Source organism: Gymnoscopelus braueri (genome assembly GCF_963280865.1).
Source record: "Gymnoscopelus braueri genome assembly, chromosome: 1".
NCBI lineage: Eukaryota > Metazoa > Chordata > Actinopteri > Myctophiformes > Myctophidae > Gymnoscopelus > Gymnoscopelus braueri.
Genome location: NC_137603.1, coordinates 58044930 through 58062241, shown reverse-complemented (window position 1 = coordinate 58062241; position 17312 = coordinate 58044930). Strand labels below are relative to the sequence as shown.

The window sequence follows — 17312 nt, the reverse complement described above, 5'->3', positions numbered from 1 at the left end:
GGGACAGTGTCAGTGGTGGAAAAAAAGTACTAATTTTTTTTTACTTAGGTAAAAGTATCGATACTGCAATGTATAAATGTACATTGCAAGTAAAAGTCCAGAATTAAAAATGTACTTGGGTAAAAGTACAAAAGTATTGGTATCAAAATGTACATAAAGTACCAAAAGTAAAAGTACTCATTATGCAGAATGTCCCATTTCAAGTTCTCAAATGTATAAAAATCTTTTGAAAATAGCAGATCTACAAGCTCACAATGCGTCGCGACGCATTGTGAGCTTGTAGATCGGCTATTTTCAAATGGCCAAAATGTATATAGGGCTAAGTGGTTAATGCATGTTTTGTAATAAGTACAAGTAAGTAAAAGTGCAATATTTGGGTCCGAGATGTAGTGAAGTAGAAGTAAAAGTATTGGAAATTGGAAATACCTCAAAATGACATAGTACAGTACTTAAATAAATGTACTTAGTTACTTTCCACCACTGGACAGTGCACCCACCGCCCATTCAACGGCAGATTTCTTCGGCAACGGGCGCTTTCCAACACTTACCGGCGCCAACGTCGGTGCGGTGGAGAGCTAGGTTAACCGCGCACACGTGAACACACACTCAACATTAGCTTACTCACCCATTACATCAAGACACACAACTTTAAAGTGGCCTTAAAGTCAGTGCAAGGAGAGTGTGGCGCTCTATGACAGTGTTAAATCAGTGCTACTCTATTATATGACAGTGTGTGCACCACAAACAGCTAGTGTTGATTTTGACAGCAAATTTAGATTTTGTTTTTGACATAGTCTTTTGAATAAAATTCCATTTAGTTTTAGTCATAGTTAAGTCATCTGAAATGTTAGCAGATCTACAAGCTCGTAGCGTGGCACTCTGTGCCGCACTACGAGCTTGTAGATCTGCTATTTTTGAAAAATCTTGAAAATGTGTGCAAATCTTTGAATATAATATATATATATTTTTAAGCAAATATGTTTTACTCAAATCTTTGCTTCTTCAGGGTCCCTGGCACACAACATTTTCAGATGGGGGCGTCCGCAGCCAAATGTATATCAATTTAGGGGTCCTTGACATGAAAAGGGTTGAAAACCACTGGTCTAAAGGGTTGGCTTCATGGTTGCTACCAGTGGGTTCACAGGGGTCAGCACTGTAGTGAGTAGAGCCAGACACTACACAAGACACACACAGACACACACACACATCCAAAATAGGCTGGGTTTACTCGGGCAGAACAAAGCTGTTTGTGTGTTAACAGTTAGTTCAGCTCATTAAGTAGAGAGGTCATCGTGCACCGTCTACACTCACGGCCACCTACCGAGTGTGTGCACAGCAGGGCACTCTGCTGACCAGCTCCGTAAACACACATTACAATATTTCTAATAAACAAAGGCTGTGGAAAGCATTTCTACGTTGCATACATCAGTGATTCTCAAACTTTGAGAGGACCTCCAAAATTATCTGCAGACCGCCATCTCAAAAATGTTGTTCCAGGGACCCCCAGAAGCAAAGATTTGAGTTAAAAATGTTAGCTTGTGACGCTATATTTTGAGAACCAATGGCATACATAACTATGCAGAGCAAAGTCCACAATCAATTCTGAGAGTAGGTATGTCAATTATTTGACATAATTGGTGTTCTGGACTGAATAGACTGTTTGTTGTTTTGGAGCCCCCTGCTGGCAGTTACATGTTAAAATCAGTACTGACTTAATTTCCTGTCTAGTCAGGATGTTGTTCTCAGACCAGGAAGAGAATCCATGGTTGCAATGTGCCTCTAACTAAATGTGTCAGTGTGAATTGTTCATCTGTCTCCATCCTCTTTACATGCTTATTAAGACGCAATGTCTGTGAGTATACTTGTTTATGAGACTTATATTGTTGATTAGAGCACCTTATTTGTGAACTATAGCAGAATGTTGTATTATTATTGTCTATGATGCTACTGTGAATATGCTAACATTGATAGCTGTGTCAATTCATTCATTCATTGTAGCCTACTTACCTCATACAATACTCAACTTTATTGATTGTGAGCCTGTGAAAAGAGAACTACTGAATGTTATTACAGTATGCTGTGTTGAGAATACATACCTTTTATTTTATGCTGACCTGTTTATGGTTACTTCTGTTATGTACAGTATATACCTACCTCATTGGTGCAAAGAGCACACATTACAGTACATTTAGTACCCACCTGCTAATCACCTGCTGTATGCATACTACTTACCTCTTTGTCCTATGCAAATTGATCATTTGTACTTTATTCTGAAACATATTGTATTGTTTATGCTTTGTTTCAGTTTCACACTTTGGTTCAGTAAAGCTTCAAAAACAAGTCCTGGCTTCTACTTGAATTATTGAACTGAGTGTTTAACTGACTGGGTAACCTATCGCTGGTGAGACCAGTACAGTGAAAAGACAGCAACAGGATAGGCTGTGAAGAAAGGAGAGCGTGGAAGGATTCCCCACTCAACAAGCTGTCAGCCAGCACAGCACACCTCCACTGCAGTCTCAACATTACAAGTCAAGCTAAGTCTTCACTTCTACATCCCACATCATCATGGCTACAAGCAAGCAGGAAGATGCATTACAGCATGATGATAATCATTCCACATCATCTAAATTGTCATGCGGATCTTACAAATCTTCAGTCTCCAGGGCCAGCATAGCTGTCGTCCGAGCAAGAGCCAAAGCACAAGCAGCTCAAGCCAGAGCTGCTTACGCAAATAAAGAAATAGAGTTAAAGGTTCAAGCTGCTCGTCTCCAGGCCACCTTAGAAGCTATGCAACAAGAAAAAGAAATGAATGCTGCTCTAGCTGAGGCAGAAATAATGGAAGCAGGCCTAATGGAACCAGATCTTGAGTTGCCGAAAAGTACTTCAATACCCGTTCCTCTCCAACAAAAACTTCAGCGCACAGCAGACTATGTGAATGATCAAGCCAGTGTCAAATCCATTCACCAACCAGCCAGATCATCCCTGGATGAAAAAAGCTCAATTTTCTACCGGCCTCAAGACACTAGTCCAGTGAAATTTGCATTGCCCACTACAAGTCACAATGCTTTCCCAAGTGCACATGTGCATGTACAATCTGCATTCCCCACTCCAAGTCACAACGTTCTCCCAAGTGAACATCTGCAGATGCAAACTGCCTTCCCCAATGCAAGTCACAACATCCACCTAAGTGAATATGTGAGCTCCAGGCACATCGATGTGGAACCGAGCATGGGCGACCAACAACTCTACGTACCCGATGCCGGTCAACATAGTCGGCAGCTGCAGCAGCAGCATGGGGACGGTCAGCAAGAACGCAGCCAGCAGCAGTCTGCTGTCTACCAACCCCACCGCAACCCTATTGAAACTCATAACCAAGGTGGCCAAATCACCACATTTGACCTAGCCAAATACATGGCTCGCTGCCAGATGGTAACGACAGGGCTAACTGCCTTTGATGATAAGCCAGAGAACTATTGGGCCTGGAAATCATCCTTCCTAAGTGCCATTGCTGGCCTAGACCTCTCACCAGGAGAAGAGCTCGACATTCTCATCAAGTGGCTTGGCAAACAATCATCCGAGCATGCACGCAGGATGAAGGCTGTTAATATCAGATACCCATCTAGAGGCTTAAATATGACATGGGAAAGGTTGGAAGAAACCTATGGCTCACCCGAGGCCATTGAACATGCCCTCTTTGCCAAACTGGACAACTTTCCGAAGGTGGCATACAAAGACCCACAGAAACTCAGAGAGCTAGGGGATCTGTTGATGGAGGTGGAAGCCGCAAAGCTAGATGGCAACCTACCTGGCCTTTCCTACCTAGATAACTCCAGAGGAGTCAGCCCAATCGTAGAGAAGCTTCCCCACGGGATCCAGGAAAAGTGGATGTCAGTTGGGTCAAAGTATAAGCTTCAACACAAAGTTAATTTCCCACCTTTCAGTGTGTTTGTGGACTTCATCCGCACTGAGGCTAGAGCAAGAACAGACCCCAGCTTTAATACCATCTCCTTCCAGTCAACCCCTGCAAAGAGAGACCATTCAGACAAGTATGATCGCACACCTGTAGCAGTCCACAACACCCAAGTTTCACCCACAGACAAAAAGGAGGTTCAAAAAAGAAATATAGATCTCACCAAGCAATGCCCTATCCACCGTGACATGCCTCATCCACTAAAGACATGCAGAGCCTTCAGAGAGAAGAGCTATGAAGACCGCAAACTGTTCCTGAAAGAGCATTATATATGTTTCCGGTGCTGCTCATCCACAAGTCACCTTGCGAAGGAGTGTAAAACAGAAATACAATGTAAGGAATGTGAGAGCAACCACCACATTTCAGCATTCCATCCAGGCCCAGCTCCTTGGAGGCCACGGTCAGATTCTCACGCTTCAGAGCACGGCGGGGAGCCTGACGAATCTGACAATTACGAAGTTACTTCTAAGTGCACTGAGGTGTGTGAAGACGGAGTGAGTGAAAGAGCATGCTCAAAGATATGCCTTGTCAACGTATTTCCCAGAGGACATCGTGAGGAATCGAAACGGATGTACGCCATACTAGACGACCAAAGCAATCGGTCCCTGGCTACATCGAAATTCTTCGAACTCTTTAATATCAAAGGAAATCCACAACCATACACACTGAAGACGTGTGCAGGGCTCAAGCAGACAGCAGGCAGAAGGACCTGCGGTTTCATGATCGAGTCAGTGGACAAGAAGATTAGTCTCCCACTTCCAACACTTCTGGAATGCAACCAGGTTCCAAACAACCGCTCTGAGATTCCCACCTCAAATGCAGCTCTTCACCACAGCCACCTTAAACACATCGCCGGGGAGATCCGTCCCCTCGATCCAAAGGCCAACATTATTCTGCTGTTGGGAAGAGATATACTGCAAGTGCATAAAGCACGGGAGCAGATCAATGGCCCACACAACGCCCCATTTGCCCAAAGGCTCGACTTGGGGTGGGTCATCGTTGGTGATGTATATATTGGAGGTGCACAGACTGCACACAGACCAGCTCAAGTAAACACCTTCAAGACTTCTATCCTAGAAAATGGCCATGCCCCTTACCTTCAGCCATGCACCAGCAAAGTCCAAGTGAAAGAGAAGATCACCGGCCTTCCCCTCAGCACTGACCTCTCCACACATCGCTCAGTGACAGACACTGGCGAGAGCTTGGGCCAGTCAGTCTTCCATCGGTCAGCCAGCGACCACAAACCTCAGTTAATGGACATTCCCACAGAACACAAACCAGCAGACCAAAGGCCTAGGTCAGTCACTGCAGCCTGCCTTAGCAGCACAACTTGGCTGCTCGAACCAGCTTTCCTCCAGTATCCTTCCCTTCACGTTACAGAACCTAAAGAGACCTTTGACCTTGTCAACCCTCTTACTGACTCAGAGATATGTCCGCTGATCACAGCTAATACCACAGAAGCCTCAAAGGACTCAGAAACACCTCCTATCCCGACTCCAGCTGTGTTGATCCAGAAAACCAGCGCCTCTCTTCCTCCTCCTCCTCTTGGAGAAACTGGGAAAGTAGAAATCTTCAAAGAGGAATTTAGACGTGTTCAGAATCTAGAGACATTTTGGATCAGGTGTCGGAAGTACCTGAGCACGCTTCAGTGCCACAAATGGCAAGAAAACAGGCCTAATCCCAAGGAAGAGGACGTAGTCCTGATGAAGGACAACCAGGCCAAAAGGAAAACCTCTCCGATCCAAGACAGAAGAATGAGAAAGGTGGATGCCTTAAAAGTGTTCTTTCAACCCGTCACCTAAGTGGTCCTTTTGTCTTCTGAAAACGCTAGTGATAAGTAAAGTTTATTTGGGCTCATTAAAAGACCCCAGACGGGAGTGTTCTGGACTGAATAGACTGTTTGTTGTTTTGGAGCCCCCTGCTGGCAGTTACATGTTAAAATCAGTACTGACTTAATTTCCTGTCTAGTCAGGATGTTGTTCTCAGACCAGGAAGAGAATCCATGGTTGCAATGTGCCTCTAACTAAATGTGTCAGTGTGAATTGTTCATCTGTCTCCATCCTCTTTACATGCTTATTAAGACGCAATGTCTGTGAGTATACTTGTTTATGAGACTTATATTGTTGATTAGAGCACCTTATTTGTGAACTATAGCAGAATGTTGTATTATTATTGTCTATGATGCTACTGTGAATATGCTAACATTGATAGCTGTGTCAATTCATTCATTCATTGTAGCCTACTTACCTCATACAATACTCAACTTTATTGATTGTGAGCCTGTGAAAAGAGAACTACTGAATGTTATTACAGTATGCTGTGTTGAGAATACATACCTTTTATTTTATGCTGACCTGTTTATGGTTACTTCTGTTATGTACAGTATATACCTACCTCATTGGTGCAAAGAGCACACATTACAGTACATTTAGTACCCACCTGCTAATCACCTGCTGTATGCATACTACTTACCTCTTTGTCCTATGCAAATTGATCATTTGTACTTTATTCTGAAACATATTGTATTGTTTATGCTTTGTTTCAGTTTCACACTTTGGTTCAGTAAAGCTTCAAAAACAAGTCCTGGCTTCTACTTGAATTATTGAACTGAGTGTTTAACTGACTGGGTAACCTATCGCTGGTGAGACCAGTACAATTGGAATAATTTTTTGCATGATCGTCACAATTGTTGAAAGTTGAAAAATCTATCTACAAGCTCACAACACGTCGCATCACGACCTCTCAGAGTTACACACCCGTAAGGGGCCATTTGGAACCCCCTCAAGGAACCACAGGGGTCCCCGGACCACACTTTGAGACCTCTCTGGTGTAGCAGAGTGTTTCCAGTGAGCCAAGCCAACATGCACAATATCAGCACCCTGACTCTGTTTGACCAGAATGGAACAGAGCCTTCATTAAGGTAAAACCTGTGAAGGAAGAAAGTAAGGAAGAAGCCCAATTTCTTTCCAATATGGCTGCTGTGCATAGAGCCTATCGGGCACAACCTATAACAAGAACTGGCACCGAACAAAGGTTGCGATACATCAGTTGTGTGATGCACACACAATACAATGTCTCTTGAAACACACGACACCTGGAACGATAGAAACACGCGGTAATTTAATTCGAAAATCACCCAAAACTACACAATTATTTTTCTAGTGTTCCCCATGTCCCTATGTAAGATGACACCAGTCCTAGGAAGTCATGTGAGACTGGGGAGCGGTATCGGTCTGTCCCCCCCCCACACACACACACACACACACTCTTGTTCCTCTGAGTCAGAGCTTTGTCTACCTGCCTTAGGTTTCACAGGATGGTTATAGAGGGACGAGAACAAAAGGTGTGTGGGTGTGTATGGAAGTGTGGCTGCTTTTCTGCCCTGTCTCCCCATCCACATCCCACAGTCTAGCTCAGTCAACATATTCAAGAATAAACTAAAAACACACCTTTTTTTGCATCAGTCATTGACATCACATAGTCTGAACCAAGCACTACAGTACAGTCACCCAGCTCATTGTTTAGTCTTAAATTCTGTTTTTGTGTGTGATTTGTACACATGTGTATGTATATACATTGCAGTACTTGTTTTTATTATCGTTTTATTACTGCTTGTTTTTATGTACAGCCCTTTGGGACATGTTTTGTGATATTGGGATCTAATACAATTTTGGAGGTCTGGTCATGTTTAAAACCCTTTTTATAAACAGGAACACTCAATTGTCTATGAATATTTTTTATAACCAACACCTGTTGACTACCAGTGTTGATTTATTTATTTGTTCCTAAATTTTTATCCCACGATTTTTGTAACCCATTTTTTTCACCCGGTGCCAATTTCCTAAGTGATCCTGGGCGCTACACCAGCCCTACACCAGCGCTACACCGGTCCCCCACAGCCTAGGGAGGCCAGGGCCGAGCTCATGCTTCCTTCAATGCATGAGAGCCAACTGACCTTCTTGTCACCTGACAGGGGGGAGTTTCCCCAGTAGGACGTAGCGCGTGGAAGGAACACGTCATTCCAACCAGTTCCGTTCTCCTCCATCAGGCGCCCCGGCTGTCATGGGGGAGGTGGTATAGCGACCAGGATTACTACATGTTTTTGTGAGGGTATTAACTACCCTAGGAGACACGGGGAGAACATGCAAACTCCACACAGAGTAGGCCCTTTCGCCAACCCCACCTAGGGTATGGGCGCTGATGACGCGGAGGAGAAGACACGCCCACAGCACCCACAGCGTCCCCGGCGGGAATCGAACCCAGGACCTTCTAGCTGTGAGGCGACAGCGCTACCGACTGTGCCACCGTGCCCCCCTCAGTGTTGATTTTGAGAGCAATTTTTTATTTAGTTTTAGTCATAGTCTTTTGAATACAATTCTGTTTAGTTTTAGTCATATTTTATTCACCTGAAATGTTTTACTTTTACTCTAGTTTCAGTTGACTAAATATCATAAGATTTTAGAGGACTAAATCTACAGTTGATTTAGTCAAGTAAAATCATTTTTTGGCAGGGCGTGATAAAAATCAAAATGGCAGATTTTCACTTTTGTCTGCTTGCCGAGAACAGCTGATCTACAAGCTTGTAGATCAGCTGTCTGTGACACCCGCACGCACCCATGATGACTTGTCTTAGTTCTACAGGATCTCTTCTCCACTAGTCCCTCCCAAACATTTCATTTAGTCATAGTTTTAGTCATCATAGCTTAGCTTTTATTTCGTTTTTATTCAAACATTGGCCAAATTGTCAAATATTACCTAAGAAAGAGGCAAAGATTTAGAAAATAGCCGATCTGCAAGCTCACAACGCCTCGCAATGCGTTACGGAACCATGATGAACCATACGGAACCATGATGTATAACAATACCATGCTGATGCTCCTGGCTTCACAGTAAACGGGCTACACTACAGATTGAACCCACAGCACGTCAAGTCAAGTCGCCATGTTGATATTCATCATCAACACCAATGCACAGGTCTGGCAGGATGTGTTGGAACTTGCATGGTACTGTAGGCTACAGGCTGTCTGTCAGGCCACAGAATCACTGGATTTTCTTCTAACAACAAAGTCACTTAGACAGGGGCGCCAATTTATGTCCTCACTATTGGGTGCGCCATGCACCATGCGCCATGCACGCGAGCGCATTTTGTTCCAGGGACTCCCAGAAGCAAAGATTTAAGTTACAAATGGTGTCTTTAAGAAAAAATATATATATTCAAAGATTTCCGCAAATCTTCAAGATTTTTCAAAAATAGATCTCCAAGCTCATAGTGCGGAGCTTGTATATCTACTATTTTTGAATAGCCAAAGTACACAATAATGGTTCAAGTGGTTAAAATGGTTGTGACGCTATATTAACTTATTTAGCCGGGGACCCCCTGGTACCCCGCCAAAGACCCCTGGGGGTCCCCGGACCCCAATTTGAGACCCAATGGATTTATTCAACTAAACTCGGATGATATTTAGTCCAGTCAACTAAAACTAGACTAAGTGCCTGTACTGTCTCCATTTCTCTGCCCCGTCTGTCCACCTCTCTCTCTCTCTCTGTGTATCTTTCCATCTACTCTCTACCATCTGCAGGTAGTGTGGGAACTCACCTGAGACAGCACATAACTCACCTGCACATCATCCACCTGCCAAACAACCCGCTGCCTCACACACTCACCTCTTAGAAGAGTAACAATCTCTATATTCAACCCATGCGTGTCATTTTAGATTTTAGCTATATATATATATACACAGTGGTGTACAGTAACTAAGTACATTTACTCAAGTACTGTACTTGAGTACAATTTTGAGATTTCTTTTACCTTATTGGAGTATTTCCAGTTTTCAGTACTTTTACTTCTACTAGTTACTTTGAAGATATAAATGATTACATTATAAAACATACATGAACCACTTTAGCCTTATTTCATACCTAGGCTATTTGAAAATAGCAGATCTACAAGCTCACAACGCGTCGCGATGCGACGCGTTGTGAGCTTGTAGATCTGCTATTTTCAAACATTTTAGTACTTTTACTTTTGGTACTTTAAGTATGTTTTGATGCCAATACTTTTGTACTTTTACTCAAGTAACATTTTGAACACTTGCCTTTTACTTGTAAGAGAGTATTTTTATACTGTGGTATTGCTACATTTTTTTAAATTATTACTAAAATATCTGAGTACTTCTTCCACCACTGTATATATAGCAACATAAGTTTATCAGAAAACTCATTTTTTTTAGAACATTGGTTTAGAACAGGGGTTCTCAAAAATAGTAGATATGCAAGCTCACAGCGCTATGTGAGCTTGTACATCCGCTATTTTTGAAAAATCTTGAAAGTGATTTTTTTTGTAACACAAATCTTCTCTTCTTCCCTGGCACAAAGCATTTTCAGATGGGGGGTGGGGGGGGGGGGGTCCGCAGCCAAATACATATCATTTTGGGGGTCCTTGGCAGCGGCACAAATACGTTTGATAACTACTACTGATTTAGAAGCAAGGTTCCCACACAATTCTAACAATTTATTTTCCAAAACCTTTCCTAAGTATTTTACCCCATTTCCAGGCCTATACTGTAGCAATCATATGATGCAATAATGAGGCTCTTACTCCAGTGTGCTATCGTATCAATGCCCCTAAACTGACTGAAGCGAAGACGTCACGTGGCAAAAAGAACAACCGATCTACAAGCTAACAACATATCATGGTGCAACATGCTGTTAGCTTGTCAATCTTTTCTTTTTGTCGCATGACGTCCTGTATACTTTAGGTCGCACTCACACAGCTCGTGCAGCGCAGCACTACATTTTACCATGTTAAATAACAGTATTTCACATAAAGCTACACATGTTTTGGGACATTTATGAACAAAATCAATAGCCAAAAACAATGTATATCCAAACATTTTCCAAAACATTAAATTCATTCCAAACCTTTTCCAGGCCTGGAAAACTGTTTTTCTAATTAAGAAATATTTTCAGGAATTTCATGACCGTGGGAACCATGTAGAAGGCATTTGTAGAATCGGCCCGAGGCCCATTCTACAAATGCCTCCATTTTCTCAATGCTCACACATAGAAACACGTTGCGCAGGGTCATCGTGTGGCGAGGACAATGATGGATCTATAGCAGCCTGTGAGACACACTCACGCACACACACACACACACACACACACACACACACACACACACACACAGGCATGTACGCACATGATTCATGATTCACCCATGAGAAGACAAGCATGCACAGACAGACACACTACCACACGCCAATAGAGTGTTTTTTTCCAAGCCGTTTCCCCTTCAAGGCATTCAACACCTGTAGATCATCCGTCTTGATTCTTGCTTAGGGGTGTTGTTACGCTCAAGTTATACACCGTTAGGTACAACTAGTAAGCTTAAATCTGTGTCTCCAGTCCTCCAGAACACGTGCATACCTAACAGTACAATATGTTGACTCTCCTGTGACGCTAGGGGTGTGCCGATACACAAATTTCACGAAACGATACGATACGATATTGGGCTCACAACTTCGATACGATACGCACTTTTTTATTATGAAAATATATGGGGGAGAAAAAAAAGCAAATGCAAACAAATAATTCTGTGTTTTTGCATTATTCAGACATGCAAACTTGTAGCTTTTCAGCTACAATAGCCGTTTTGAATCCAAATAGGGCAATAGTGTGACACCTGACCCGAAAAAAAACATGTTGTCACCCTTTTCACCTCGAGGCTGTTTGCATGTCTGATTATTATTATTATTATTATTTTTTTAAACAACATTTTTTCCCCCCAAAACGATACATATCGTCACGAAAACGTATCGCGATATATCACGGGACGATATATCGGCACACCCCTATGTGACGCTGATCAACTTTCAACAGAGAGCAAAAATCCATCCAACTGGGGTCTTTGGCTGGGTACCAGGGGGTCCCCAGCTAAATAAATAAACTCTTTAACTGCCAGAGTAAAATTGTAATACTGTCTCCCCAGTGCCAGCGAAAACTAGTGTTTTTACCTACTCGGTACCGCGCTATGAGCTTGTAGATCTGCTATTTTTGAATAGCCAAAGACATCTAAAATGACAGAGATGCGATAAGACACACCTAGTGCAGCGTCCACACGAAACAATCGTGCACTTTACGATACATTTTCTGTTTAATTAAGAGCTGGAGAGACATGGGAGACTCCTGTTACTGAACAAAAACACTCTATAGCAACGAGTACTACCAGAATATAGAGCTATTTAACACTTATTTTAACCAAAGAAAATCACTTACCCTACCCTGTCTTCTGTATAACAGTTTGTGTCTGTCTGTGTGTGTCTCTATGTGTGTGTGTGTGTGTGTGTGTGTGTGTGTGTGTGTGTGTGTGTGTGTGTGTGTGTGTCTCTGTGTGTGTGTGTGTGTGTGTGTGGGGAAAACACACTTCACTGACCACCACAACAGCTGTTTTCAATGGCCGGGTTCATATGCGTTATCATCTTAGCAGTGGTGGAAAAAGTACTCAAATGTTTTACTTAAGTAAAAGTATCAATACCGCAATGTAGAAGTACGCTGTTACAAGTGTTGGTATCAAAATGTACTTAAAGTACCAGAAGTAAAAGTACAAAAATGTTTGAAAATTGCAGATTTACAAGCTCACAACGCGTCGCAAGATTGTAGATCAGCTATTGTCAAATAGCCTAGGCATAAAATACGGCTAAAGTGGTTAATGTATGTTTTAGAATGTAATAATTTATATCTGAAAAGTAACTAGTAACTAATAATTGTAGTGGACTGGAGTAAAAGTACAATATTTGCCTCTGAGATGTAGTGTAGTAGAAGCAAAAGTATTGAACATTGGAAATACTCCAATAAAGTAAAAGTACCTCAAAATTTACAAGTACAGTACTTGAGTAAATGTACTTAGATACTTTACACCATTGCATCTTAGTCAACATTCATCAGAACTACATAAATGGCTGTCTGAGATATTATTAGTAGATTATGATATTGTGGTCAACAAGACTACATATTCATAAACAGAGCCGTTTTTTTGGAGGACAAATGGGACAGGAAGGAAAGCCTACAACACTGGAAACAAAAGACCGGCCTTACACTTCAAAGGTGAATACTTAAAAAGGTCACATGTCCCCATCTCCTGTCACTTTGAAGTCATTTTTTAAACAGGTTCAAACTCATACGGGAGGAGAAGAGAAGAGACTGGAGGAGAAGACATACGAGAGCTGAGTATAGGTGAGAAGGGAAGGATATACAGGAGAGGAGAGGCAAGTCTGACCTCAGAGTAACCAGTAGATCACATGATGTTATGACTGCACTGTGTGTGTGTGTGTGTGTGTGTGTGTGTGTGTGTGTGTGTGTGTGTGTGTGTGTGTGTAGTGCACACTTTCCTCTGAATCAACCCCTACAGCTTGGAAATAAAAACCACAACATCCCTTAACAAAAGTTTAGAGGAAGCCAGTGGTGCCTTCTACCGTGTTACGCTTTATATGTAGTATGACGTGCAGAATGTTTTGGAAAAAAGCGTAGCCCTCTACTAACCATAAGTGGTGTAAAGTACATTTACTCAAGTACTGCACAATTTTTAGGTATTGTCACGTTCAATTTGCAGTACTTTTACTTCTACTCTACTACATCTCAGAGCAAATATTGTACTTTTTACTCCATTACAAAACGCACAAACCTCTTCACTATTTTCAAATGATTTTTTTAATGCATTTTGAACTTCTGAAATGGGACATTCTGCACAATGAGTACTTTTACTTTTGGTAATTTAAGTACATTGTGATACTAATACTTTTGTACTTTTACTCAAGTACATTTTGAGTTGCAGACTTTAACTTGTAACTTGAAAATATTGATTTTAGTAAAATTTGTATTATTTTTTTAATTTAGTATTATTTTAAGTAAAACATGGCTGCTAACCATTTCATCCATTGACCACGCGCATGTCGCGAGGGGAATAATTATCGCAATGCCCTCCGAAAAAACCTAGAACACACCACTGGAGGAAGCCAGGTTGCTGGCTCAAGTCCCTCATGTACATAATGAGCAGGGCAGTTAGTGTACACAACCAGTAGGTGTGACAGTGGTGGTGCTGGGCAGGGCAGCAGCTCCCAGGTGAGTACACTGTGTTGTTATAAAGTGCTGCTGTTGTACCCGGTCAACTTTCCCTGGACATAAACAGAGGTCTGTGGGTGCCTGGGCCGTGGTGTCCCAGCCAGGCACAAACACAACATGACATCACCATGTGGGTTAAACGCTCTTTACAACAGGGACAACAGAGCGGAAAATACACACAAAGAGATCAGAGACAAAAACACAAGACCACATAGAGAGAGAGAGACACAAAGAAGGACCACAGAGAGAGAGAGAGAGAGAGAGAGAGAGAGAGAGAGAGAGAGAGAGAGAGAGAGAGCGAGAGAGAGAGAGAGCGAGAGCGAGAGAGAGAGAGACAAACAAGGACCACAGAGAGAGAGAGAGCGAGAGCGAGACAGAGACAGAGAGAGAGAGAGAGAGACAGAGAGACAAACAAGGACCACAGAGAGAGGGAGAGAGAGGGAGAGAGAGAGACAGAGACAAACAAGGACCAGAGAGAGACAGACAGAGAAGGATCACAGAGAGAGACAGAGACAAACGAGAGAGAGAGAGAGAGCGAGAGAGAAAAACAAGGACCACAGAGAGAGAGACAGACAGACAGAGAGAGAGACAAACAAGGACCACAGAGAGAGAGCGAAGATGTTATACCAAGTGAATGCAAAACATTGAAATACTGCTGTCAACTTTCAAAAGTGTGTACCAAACTAATCTCTCCTACATGGATGTATAACTATTTATGACAGAAAATGCACAACTTTTATAGTTTTGTAAGATAGTCTTCCCGTCTTCCCTCTAAGTTGCAATGTAACACAGCTGAGCTCTGTTTAAACTTTTATTTATTCCCATTTATATGTAACACTGCTTTGGCAATGTAAAAGTATGTTTTCTCATGGCAACAAAGCTCCTTTGAATCAATTGAATTGAGAATAGAGACAAACAAGGACCACAGTGGGACAACAAACAGGAAAATCAAACAGAACCAAAATGGGAAATTATAAAAATGGATTGTACTGTACTGTGCACAAACACACACACACACACACAGTAGTGCGTGCAGACAGTGTGCGACTCTCCAGACACAACACACCCCTCCCCCGCTCCAATCCCCCCAAGGACCAACGGAATTCTCACCGCCTGACCTCGCCACACACACTCTCTCTCTCTCTCTCTCTCACTCACACACCTGCTTGTGTGTGTGTGTGTGTGTGTGTGTGTGTGTGTGTGTGTGTGTGTGTGTGTGTGTGTGTGTGTGTGTGTGTGTGTGTGTGTGTGTGTGTGTGTGTGTGTGTGTGTCTACCAGTGGTGGGAAGTAACCAAGTACATTTACTTGGTTGTACTTAAGTACAATTTTGAGGTATTTGTACTTTACTTGAGTATTTCCAATTTCCAAAACTTTTACTTCTACTCCACTACATCTCAGAGGCAAATATTGTACTTTTACTCCACTACATTTATTTGAAAACTTTAGTTACTAGTTACTTTTCAGATATAAATTATGATATCATGGACCGTTTAATCCCCAATGCTCTCATGTTTGTTATGAGACAAAACACTTGGACAGCAGTTTTTCTGACTAAATGTTCCTGAGTATGTACTGTACTGTACTTAAGTAAAATTACTTTTACTTTACAAGAGTATTTCCAATTGTCTATACTTTTACTTCTACTCCACTACATCTCAGAGGCAAATATTGTAATTTTACTCCACTACAATTATTTGAAAACCTTAGCTACTAGTTACTTTGCAGATATAAATCATTATATTATAAAACATACATTAACCCCTTCAGCCCTATTTTATACCTAGGCTATTTGAAAATAGCAGATCTACAAGCTTGTAGATCTGCTATTTTCAAATATTTTGGTACTTTAAGTACATTTTGATGCCAATCCTTTTGTACTTTTACTCAAGTAAATGTCGCGACGCGTTGTGAGCTTGTAGATCTGCCATTTTCAAATACTTTGGTACTTTAAGTACAATTTGATGCCAATCCTTTTGTACTTTTACTCAAGTAAATGTTGAATTCCGGACTTCTACTCGTAACAGTAGAGTACTTTTTCCACCACTGGTGTCTACCTAACCCTATCTGCTTACCCCTTCTTCCCAAACCACCCTCCTTCCTGCTTTTATTTTAGACATTTTTTAATGCCTTATCTTAGCTAAGGACAGACAGAAGACCAAGGGCAGAGAGAGAGAAAGAGATCCGGGTCATATTGGACCCGGGTCCTCATCAAAGTCAATGGAGCTTTATTGGCATGAGAAAACATACGTTTACATCGCCAAAGCAGGTGTCAAAATATAATAATAGTTGAAAACAGGTAAAGCATATACAGCTGGAGGGGGTACAGCATTGTGTTAAACAGAGCTACAGTATGTCACATTGTGTCGTTATGTTATATATATATATATATATACACAGGGTGTAAAGCTTTTTGAGACAAATAGCAGCAATCTTTTGCAGTCACTTTGGGACAAAATACTAAAATAGCAGCACTGTTTCTCAAAACTATTTAACCCATTCAAACCGGGAAACGCATCTGTCATTTTAAGATGTCTTTGGGCTACTCAAAAATAGCAGATCTACAAACTAGATTATTATTAAATATTAGATTTTGATTTTTTTTAATCGAACATTTGTAACTCAAATATTTGCTTCTGGGGAGGTCCCTGGAACAACATATTTTACAAATGTTTGCTTTAAAAACATATATATATTTAAAGATGTGCACACATTTTCACGATTTTTACAAAAGTAGCAGACATACAAGCTCATAGCGGTGCCATGAGCTTGTAGATCTGCTATTTTTGAATAGCCCAAAGACATCTAATCCCCCCGGATTGAATAGGTTAATAGTATACCAAAAAAAAGCCTACGATTTCAAATGCGTGTAAAGGTAGCAGCTCTGTTTATATGTGCAGTAGGTCATTCACACCAGCACATGGAGGACTGTGCAACCAAGTGACTGATCCACCAGCCCCCCCCCCACTCCTCCTTTCTCTACCTCTGTTTTTTTCTTCTTCTCCTCCCCTTCCCACACCTTCCCTTGCTTATTCATAAAATGGCTGTTTAACAAAGGAGATTTATGGATGTTATGGTTTTTTTTTGGGGGGGGGGATGGGGGGGCGTTCTCTCTCCAGGTGTTATTCTATAGGCCGGCTATTGTTGCTGACATCACTTCCTCTCCAAAGCCCAGGGCAGACCTTAAAGGAATACTTCACCCAAAACAATGACTTAAGTTATTTTCAT

At 41.8% G+C, this 17312-nt stretch overlaps 1 protein-coding gene across 2 annotated transcripts in view; it reads right to left on the bottom strand.

Annotated features, from left to right (window-relative positions):
• The window catches only part of LOC308093050 (insulin-like growth factor 1 receptor), a 114194-nt gene that overhangs the window by 61649 nt on the left and 35233 nt on the right, over window positions 1-17312 (bottom strand). The gene's annotated exons all lie outside the window — the stretch shown is intronic.